This window comes from Balaenoptera borealis, assembly GCF_965194805.1.
Source record: "Balaenoptera borealis genome assembly, chromosome: 9".
NCBI classification, from domain to species: Eukaryota; Metazoa; Chordata; class Mammalia; order Artiodactyla; family Balaenopteridae; genus Balaenoptera; species Balaenoptera borealis.
Window position 1 is genome coordinate 55,688,914 of NC_138873.1, and position 9,635 is coordinate 55,698,548.

Sequence of the window (9,635 nt, forward strand, 5' to 3'; positions counted from 1 at the left end):
TTATAAAGGTGCAAAAGCAATTCAATGGAGGAAGGCTTTTCATCAGGTGGTACTGGAGTAATGGTATTGGGCATCACATAGTGGAAAAAAAAATGTCCTAAACCTTACATTTACACAAAATTTAACTCAAAATGGATCATTAATGTAAAAATATAAAACTTACAGAAAAAGACATGAGAAAATATTCAGGAATTGGGACTAGATAAACAGTTCTGACTTGATACCAAAAGTATTATACATAAAAGTAAATATTCGCAAATTGGACCCAATAAAAATGGAAAACTTTTGCTCTGTGAAAGCCAGTATGAAAGGCATGAAAAGCTGGAGACTGGGAGAAAATATTTATAAAACGCATATTTGACCAAAAACAAGTGTCTAGAATATATGAAAAACTTATAAAACTCAATAGTAGAAAGACAACCAATTCAATTAGAAAATGGGCAAAAGACATAAACAGACATTTTGAGGAAGAGGATGTACAGAGGGCAAATAAGATGTTCAATATTATTAGTCATCAAAGACATGCAAATTAAAACCAAAATGAGACATTAGTACATACCTGTTAGAACGGCTAAAATAAAAAATTATAACGGCACCAAATCATGACAAGGCTGCAGAGAAAGTGAATCACTCATACGTTGCTAGTGGGAGTGTGAAATGGTACAGCTACTCTGGAAAACTGGCAGTTTCTTATAAAAGTAAACATGTAATTACCATGCAACCTAGCATTTGCAATCTTGGATATTCGTCCCAGAGAAATGAAACTGATATCCACATAAAAATCTGTGTAGGAATGTTCATAGCAGTTTTATTCCTAATAGCTAACAACTGGAAACAGTCCATATGTTTTTCAGCGAGTGAAAGATTAAACAAACTGTGTTGTATATATATCATGGAATACTAGTCAGCAATAAGAAGGAATGAAGTATTTGATACATGCAACAATCTGTATAAATTCCCAAGGAATTATGCTGAGTGAAAAAAAAACAATCCCACAAGTTTACATACTATTGATATATGATTCCATTTATATAACAGTTCTGAAGTGAGAAAATTTTAGAAATGAAGAAGAGATTAGTGTTAGTGAGGGGTTAGGGACAAAGTGGAACAGAGAAAGGTGAAAGTAGTTATAAAAGGGCAACTCAAGGAGTCCTTGTGGTGATGGGACTTTTCAGTATCTTTACTGAGGTGCTTGTGTTACACAAACATATACATGTGACAAAATTTTATAGACCTAAATACACATATAAATGAGCATAAGTAAAACTGGAAAATCTGTATAAAATAGGTAGATTATATCAATGTTAATATCCTGGTTGTGGTATTGTACCATTGCTTTGTAAGATGTCACCATTGTGAGAAACCGGGTAAAATGTGCATGGAATCTTTCCATATCACTTACAATTGTATGTGAATCTACAATGATATCATTGAAAATATGAATGAAAAAATCACGAGCATGTCAAAAAAACACAGGAACCATCTTGAAGGGACTGCCACTGGCCAAATCTAGGACAATAAGAGCATCAAAAAATAGTTATAATAATGATAAAAACTCATTAAAAATGTAATTACCCATGAGCCATATTGATACAAATAAATATATGGGGAGATGGAAAAGCTTTTCATTGTAGTAGAATGCCAACTAATAAATACACAGAGTATGGATGCTAAAACATAATTTTTTTCTAAGGAATGTGATATTTACATGATTTCCTCCTAAATTGCTTATTAATTACAAAAGGAAAATAGTAACTTTATAGTGGAGAAACCTGGGGGATACCACTAAAAATGTGAGCAAATCTAGAATCACCAGTATTGGAACAAAATGACATAAAGTGCCTTCTTATAAATGCACATAGAAATATACTTCTGCATTATTCCTGCCAACAATACAAAATCTAAATTTAGTCACAAGGAATAGGCAAATACAAGTTGAGGGACATTCTATACAGACTACATGTTCCCAACTCACAAGGTGTCCATGACAAGAAACAAGTAAATGCTGAGAACATATTTGACAATAAAGGACACTAAAGAGCCATGACAGCTAAATCCAGGGTTGGCCCTGAATTTGATCGTGGTTCAGGAAAAGATAGCCATAAAGAAAATTTATTGGAACAATTGATGACATTCAATATGGATTATGTTTTAGACAATACTTTTGTATCATTGGAATTTTTTGATTTTCAACACTGTACTTTATGAAAGATAACGTCTTTATTCTTACGAAATACATACGGAAGTATTTAGGGACAGAGGAGTTTGGTTTCTCTAATGTATTCTCAAATAGCTCAGCAAAATATAATAACGCATATATATGAGTGTATAGGAGGAGAGAGGAAAAGAGACAAGGACAGAGGGAGGGAGGGAAGAGGAGAGAGAAATTTGAACAGTTGCTGCTAATATGGTTAAAAAGTCTATGGGAATTATAATACTCTTGCACCTTTTCTGTAAGTTAGAAATTATATCAAAATAGGAACATACTAAAATGTGAGATATTAGACAGTGGAATATTATAAAACCATTAGAAGTTCTATAGCAGAAACATCTGTTGTCATGGACGTGTTCTCAAGTATATTTTAAAAATGAAAGGTAGCATGCTATGGTATAATGCACATACAGAATTTGAATACACATTTGGTATTCAGTGATTTGGGGATACAATACACTTTTCTGTTCTTTCTTTTCCTTTTGCTTTTTTCTTCTTTGATTTCTCTGGAAGAAATACATTTTTCTTGTATGATAAAAATAATTAAAAATTATCTTGAAATACCCTTTCAAATACAAAATGCACGACACCCTTCAGTATACATTATCCTAGGAACAAATTATTTTTTAATGTGTTACTCTAAGCTGTCCTTATAAGTATGGAGCCTATCAAACTTTAGAGTGGAGAGCATATTCAGTTGTTTACTGGTATTAACTGTGTGAATTTATTCTACCGGCTATTATCTAGTTTTCTCCTCTTGATTGACTAGGGCTATGTTGGTATGACATTAAGACAGAAGAAAAAAAAAAAAAAAAGATTGTGCTAACTCTAAGGTAAATCTCCGTAGAAACTCAGCAATAGAAACCAGGGTTACAAAAAGATACATAAACACACACCCATACACACAAATCAGCAACGAATTTAAACCACTTATTTATGACATATGAAATGGAATAACTAAATGAATTCTTAAAATTCCAAACTCTTAAATTAATATATGAAACAATCAAGATTAGTGTTTACAAAAGAAATTTTGCATTGTTCAAGAAAGTGCTAGCATGCTACAGTTAATTTCAAGTATACAAATTATACAGTGTTAAAAGAGAAGTCACAGTACCAAATGGGATTTGAATAATCATTTTTTGGGTGAATGGAATAATAATTCACTTATTATTTTTATGAATATGTTAATAAAATTTTAACAACTGCTAAATCCCTTTTGTAATGACATATTTTAATTCAGGTGTAAGAATATATGATAAAGGGATGCTGTCCTTTTACCAGAAGGTCGCAGTTCATCCCCAGTGTATTATTGTCCTCATCAATGTGTAAAAGGTAGTAAGTTATAGAGCTATCAAGCACTCAGCAAAGAATTTACACATGAAAATTTAAGAGTGATGGTCCACTAAAAAGTGGCAGAAATCTGTAAAGATATTGAATGACTGAAAGCATAAGTTTATCTTTACAGAACTTCTTTAAAATGCAGTTTTATACAACCAGCATAATGTAACTCTTTTATGCAAAATATTTATACTCTGCAGCCTTCATATTAAATTATTCTTGTTTCCACTAGGTAGTTCTTAAACTGAAAGTTCCTGCTGTAATAATTGATATAAGACCCTGCATTTTCTTCCTTTTTGCTATCGCTGAGAAGAGCAAACCAGAATTGCTGTTTGCTAGCAATAAACAACCTCTGTGATAGTACCTTAATCACTTTCTTTCCTTTGACTTTCTGAACCAATTAGGCAGTGACCTTGCACTTTATTTTCTTCCAATAATTATGTCAAATTATATAGATGAAAGAGAGGTATCTTTCAGAGTATGCAAAACACACTCCTCCCCCCCCCCAACACACACACTAACCCCCATCAAGCAGAGTAATTGGATTGTTAATCCTATCACTATATTCTTCACATATAAATAAGTAAAATTTAATGACTCTAGTGAAATAAAAAGAACTTAAAAGAATCAATTATTTGTTTAAGCCAGACAGTGGAGGAGACAGGAAAATGGAAAAGTGAATCAAGTTATAAAATTGTGTAAAAGAGAAAACTATTTTACAAATAAGCTATGTGATAAAATTTAGAATATTGGAAGAATAGTTAAAATTTAATGTGGTTTCTAAGCAGCTTGAGATATTGAACTTATTTCTACCTTCCCATGGAAATACGAAGACAATAAATCTAGATTATAAGCGAACCAGTGAAAACTATCATCATTAGCAGCTATTTACTGCGCACTGTCTATGTGCATAGATTCACAATTACGGTCATTGAGCAAAAGCAGCTAAGGTAAGGGTGACCTTGGAAAATTTCAACATAGTGAAAAAAATTAGTAAACAAACAACTACAAGTTATCTTTTGTGTTCAAACCCGTATTTCAAACAAGGCATTTTGCGGAGTGGGGAGTACAAAGGGGGAGCTGATTATTCGGTTTATATGACTAGGGCATGATTAACATGCTTTCGAGGCATGAGCTCGTGCTTGGGGTACAGCTTCATGTAGCACACAAATTTCAGATTCTGTATCTTTGTCTTCTATTCTCATCAGCATTTGTACATGGAAAGGATGATTATAGTTCTCAATTCCATTATGAGTCATCTCCTACTGTTTTTTTACCATCTATTCCTATCCTTCATTATTCAAAAATATTCTTATACACACGTCATTCCTTCAATCTGCTTTTTAATGTATGATTTTATCAGATAGCAAAATTTTATTTTCCCAATTTAGAATAATAATCTCTTATCATTGGAAGGTGACTTCGAATTTCTTCCATACATAGAATTTTTTCTATAACAATAATAATATTTAAAATATTACTACTCCTGATAATTATGACTCCACTCAGTAATGGCATCTTAGTACTGTAATTCTCCATGGCTGATGGGAAAATGATATGCCTCTTTCAAATGCAATGTCACTCAGTCAACCAGAATCATTTATTTTTAGAATGGGAGTATAAGAGATACTATTAAAGAATCAGGCTACTGTAAAAACCTATAAAGGAAAAGAATCTGAAAAAGAATATATATATATATATATATATATATATATATATATATATATATATATATAATAGAATATATATATATATATATATATATATATATATAAAACTGAACCACTTTCCTGTATACCTGAAACTAACACAACATTGTAAATCAACTATACTTCAATTAAAAAAAAAAACAAAAACCCAAGTGCTTACTGGCAATTCTGTGTGTAAAATATTGAAAGAGCAATCTCTTCAGAATGGAGGTACTTATGTTTATGTGTCTTAGTGCAGCTGTTAGAAAAGTATTGTACAATGTGGCATTGTTCAATGAGTTCCCTTTCGTCAGAGAGTTAAAGAGCCTTTCTCTTGCCAGGGGTAGCATTCAGACTACAGACAGAGGAAAATGATAAATGGAACACAATAAATGCAAATAAAGCAAAAAGAGAATCAGGTTACATGATCATAGAGATCACTTCATTTTTTCAATACAAAATTATAAATGTAATGGCGTAGTTTTCCTATTCCCTATGATATTTCCAGTTTTTCTACATCTTTGAATTCCACCAAAGTATATGACAGATATAGGATCATTGGCATACTAGCTCACTTATGCATTTATCAAAACCTGGGAAAAATTTCATCTCACATGTATAAAGATCAGAAATTTCTGTTTTTCTATGTAAGTAATATTATAAATTCTCATGGAAGGTGAAGAAATTTGGTTTTATTCTTTAAAAGGTGACTCATTTTTTTTTAAAGTTTTATTGATGTATAGTTGATTTACAATGCTGTGTTTAATTTCTACTGTACAGCAAAGTGACTCAATTTTGCATATATATATTCCTTTTCATATTCTTTTCCATTGTGGTTTATCACAGGATATTGAATATAGTTCCCTGTGCTATACAATAGGACCTTGTTGTTTATGCATCCTATGTATAATAGTTTGCATCTGCTAACCCCAAACTCCCAATCCTTTCCTCCCTCAACCCCCTCCCCTTTGGCAACCACAAGTCTGTTCTCTATGTTTGTGAGTCTGTTTTTGTTTCATAGATATGTTCATTGGTGTCATATTTTAGAGTCCACATATAAGTGATATCATATGATATTTGTCTTTCTCTTTCTGATTTACTTCGTTTAGTATGATAATCTCTAGGTCCATCCATGTTGCTGGAAATGGCATTATTTCATTCTTTTTAATGGCTGAATGATATGCCATTGTATATATATATACCACCTCTTTATTCATTCATCTGTTGATGGACATTTAGGTTGTTTCCATGTCTTGGCTATTGTAAATAGAGTTGCTGTGAGGGGTTCATGTATCTTTTTGAATTATAGTTTCATCTGGGTATGTGCCCAGGAGTGGGATTGCTGGATCATATGGCAACTCTATTTTTAATTTTTTGAGGAACCTCCATACTGTTATCCGTAGTGGCTACACCAATTTACATTCCCACCAACAGTGTAGGAGGGTTCCCTTTTCTTCACATCTTCTCCAGCATTTATTATTTGTAGACATTTTAATGAGGGCCATTCTGACTGGTGTGAGGTGGTACCTCACTGTTGTTTTGATTTGCATTTCTCTAATAATTAGCAGTGATGATCATCTTTTCATGTAAGGCGACTCATTTCGTTTGCTCATAAAGAAAAGGCATTGTTGAAATTTTTTTCATATTGTGTTATTCTTTTCCTGTATTTTTTTCAGTATATGGGCAGTTCTTACATTTAATGCTGTTAGTGAATTCTTTTCAACTGCTAAAGCATCATAACCCATAGACACCCTAAGGCCTTTCTACTGTGAATACTTTAGTTCTAAAAGATCATTTTCCATGATAATAACATTTTTAGCTATTGCAATGCTGGAAAGTACTCTGGAGGCAAACTTTCATTTTACAGATGACAGATTTTGCCTCAGAAAAATAAAAGTAACTTGCCTAAGGTCATACAGATAATAAATTAGTGGCGTGTTCAGGACTAGCATTGAAATGTATTGCCCCACATCCTACTGTTCATTCCATTATACCAGTATTTTCAAAACATTTCTAGACAAAGTTTGACATATATTTCCAAACTCGGTCTTCCTTGGTTTTACATTTTTGGGGTTTTCAGAGATGCTCAATAATAACTGTTTAGAAATGCTTTGGGGGCCTAGGAAAAGTATGAATTTGTGTCTCTGCCTCTTTCTAGCTTGACCTAGCCTGCAGAGACTTTTAGGGGTTTAGATTTTGGTCTAAATTAAATGGGAAGGCATGGGAGGTTAACGCAGGTGATTAATACATTTGTCATTAGCCTTTGAGAATATTACTCTGCTTGATGAAGAGGAAGAGGTCTCTTAACCAAATTGCACTTCAGTGAATATACATATATATTTAAATATCTGAGTTCCAGGAAGTTGTAAGTTGCTATGAATTCATTTAAAAATCATTACCTAGAGATTCAAGATAGTATGTGAATGGTTGCGGAGGAGGGCTGGGTGGGGGGCGTCAGAAGATGTTGGCAAAATGTATCTACTCCTAGGGCCAACCTTGTGAACATCCAAGGGAGATAATTATCCACTTTGGTCACCTAAAAATGTCTTCTTGACTCTGGAAAAACAAGATATATGTATGCAGATTATTTTCACATTTACACTATACAGAAATACCAGTGGTTGGCTATTATCACAATGGCAAAGATTACAAAAAGGTGGTGCTAATGTGAGTGACCCATTTAAAATATACTTTAAGAAATTATCAGCTTCTGAGTAACAGGTTAAACATTACAATTCCATGGATATAAATGTGTTTACAGTAGAAATAAGTTATATAAAATTTGGAGGTGATGGCTATAAGAATAAGGCTTAGAAAGACTAATAGAATAAAATAAAATAAAAACCCCAAGGGTTAGAAAAGTAATAGGCATGCAGAGAAAGGAGAGATGCAATCCTATTAATTAGAAATCGCATATAAATTGATAAGAGAATATCATATCAAAGTTATCTGCTTTACACAGCGTGCTTTATGGTTTTAGTTTTTCTCACTACAATTTAGACATGCAACAAATATACACTGAACTTTGGCTATGACCCAGAAACTGCTTAATGCCACATATAGTGGTGAAAAAGAGTTGATATCTGCCTTCACAGAGCATTCGTCATGTTGGGAGCACATAACAATAAGCAGGTAAAAGAATTAAATAGAATTTGACATAGGAAAAGGTATTAAAGTTGGGCATTAGGATAGAGAATAACTTAGGGACTAGAGCAAGGGATGCTTTAGGTTTTTAAGGAAGGATTCTTTGAGAAGACAGTTTTTTATTTGAAACCTAATGGTCAATAAAATATCATGGAAAATGGCATTCCTGGCAAAGAGAATAGAAAGAACCAAGGCCACCAAAGTGGGAAAGAGGTTCTAAGCAGAGTCATACCTTAAATATCTAGACCCAATTTTTGAATTAAAGGATTACTAATGTCAAACTTGATTAACTGAAAAACAACTCCTTACTTAGGAAAAATCATGGGATTAGTATCATTTTTCATTTCATCATAGCTCTGATGCTTCCATCAGCAAAGTGGATAGCTAGTCTTTTCATAATACTGTTTTTAGTACTGAGGTTATCTGTGGTAAAGTGACAGAGTATATTTAATTTGCCATTTTCCCACTATTAGGTAGGTTCCCTGGGAATGGTTATGTATTGGTTACTGTATTCCAGAAGCTAGCATAAGGCATGCCTCAAGATGCTCAAGTTCATATGTTCACAGAAAACCATTTTTATATACCTTAGGTAAAAACTGCTAAAATCTCAAATCATTGAAATAAGTCATATGGTAGTAAAATAATATCTCGATTCAGCATTTAAAAAAATCAGATTCAAGTATGTGCTCTGCCACTGTAGACCATAATTTTGACCAAAGGCAAGTCCATTAATAGAGAGAGGAAAGGGTTTCCCGATTCTCCTCTTTTGTAAATAAGATGGTAGATCATGAAATATCACCAAAGGGTTGTTGGATTATGTTTTTTAAAAGGGCATTATATAGCTAGGCTAACTAAGAAAAAAAGAGAGAAGACACAAATTACTTAATATCAAAAATGAAAGAGAGGGTTAGATCTCATGGACATTAAATGAATAATAAAGGAATGCTATGAGCAACTCTATGCCCACAAATTTCATAACCTAAATAAAATGGACCAATTCCTTGAAAGAGACAAACTGTCAAAGTCACATGAAATAGACAATTGGAATAGAAATTGAATCAATAATAAGTAGCTTTCCAAACCACAAAGTACCAGGGCTAGATGGTGAATTCACCATTCAGTGGTGAATTCTACCAACTATTCAAGGAAAAGTTATACCAATTTTCCACAATTTCTTCTTGACAAAAATCCAACACGCTTTCATGATAAAAACTCTCAGCTAACTTGGAATGGAGGGGAACTTACTCAAC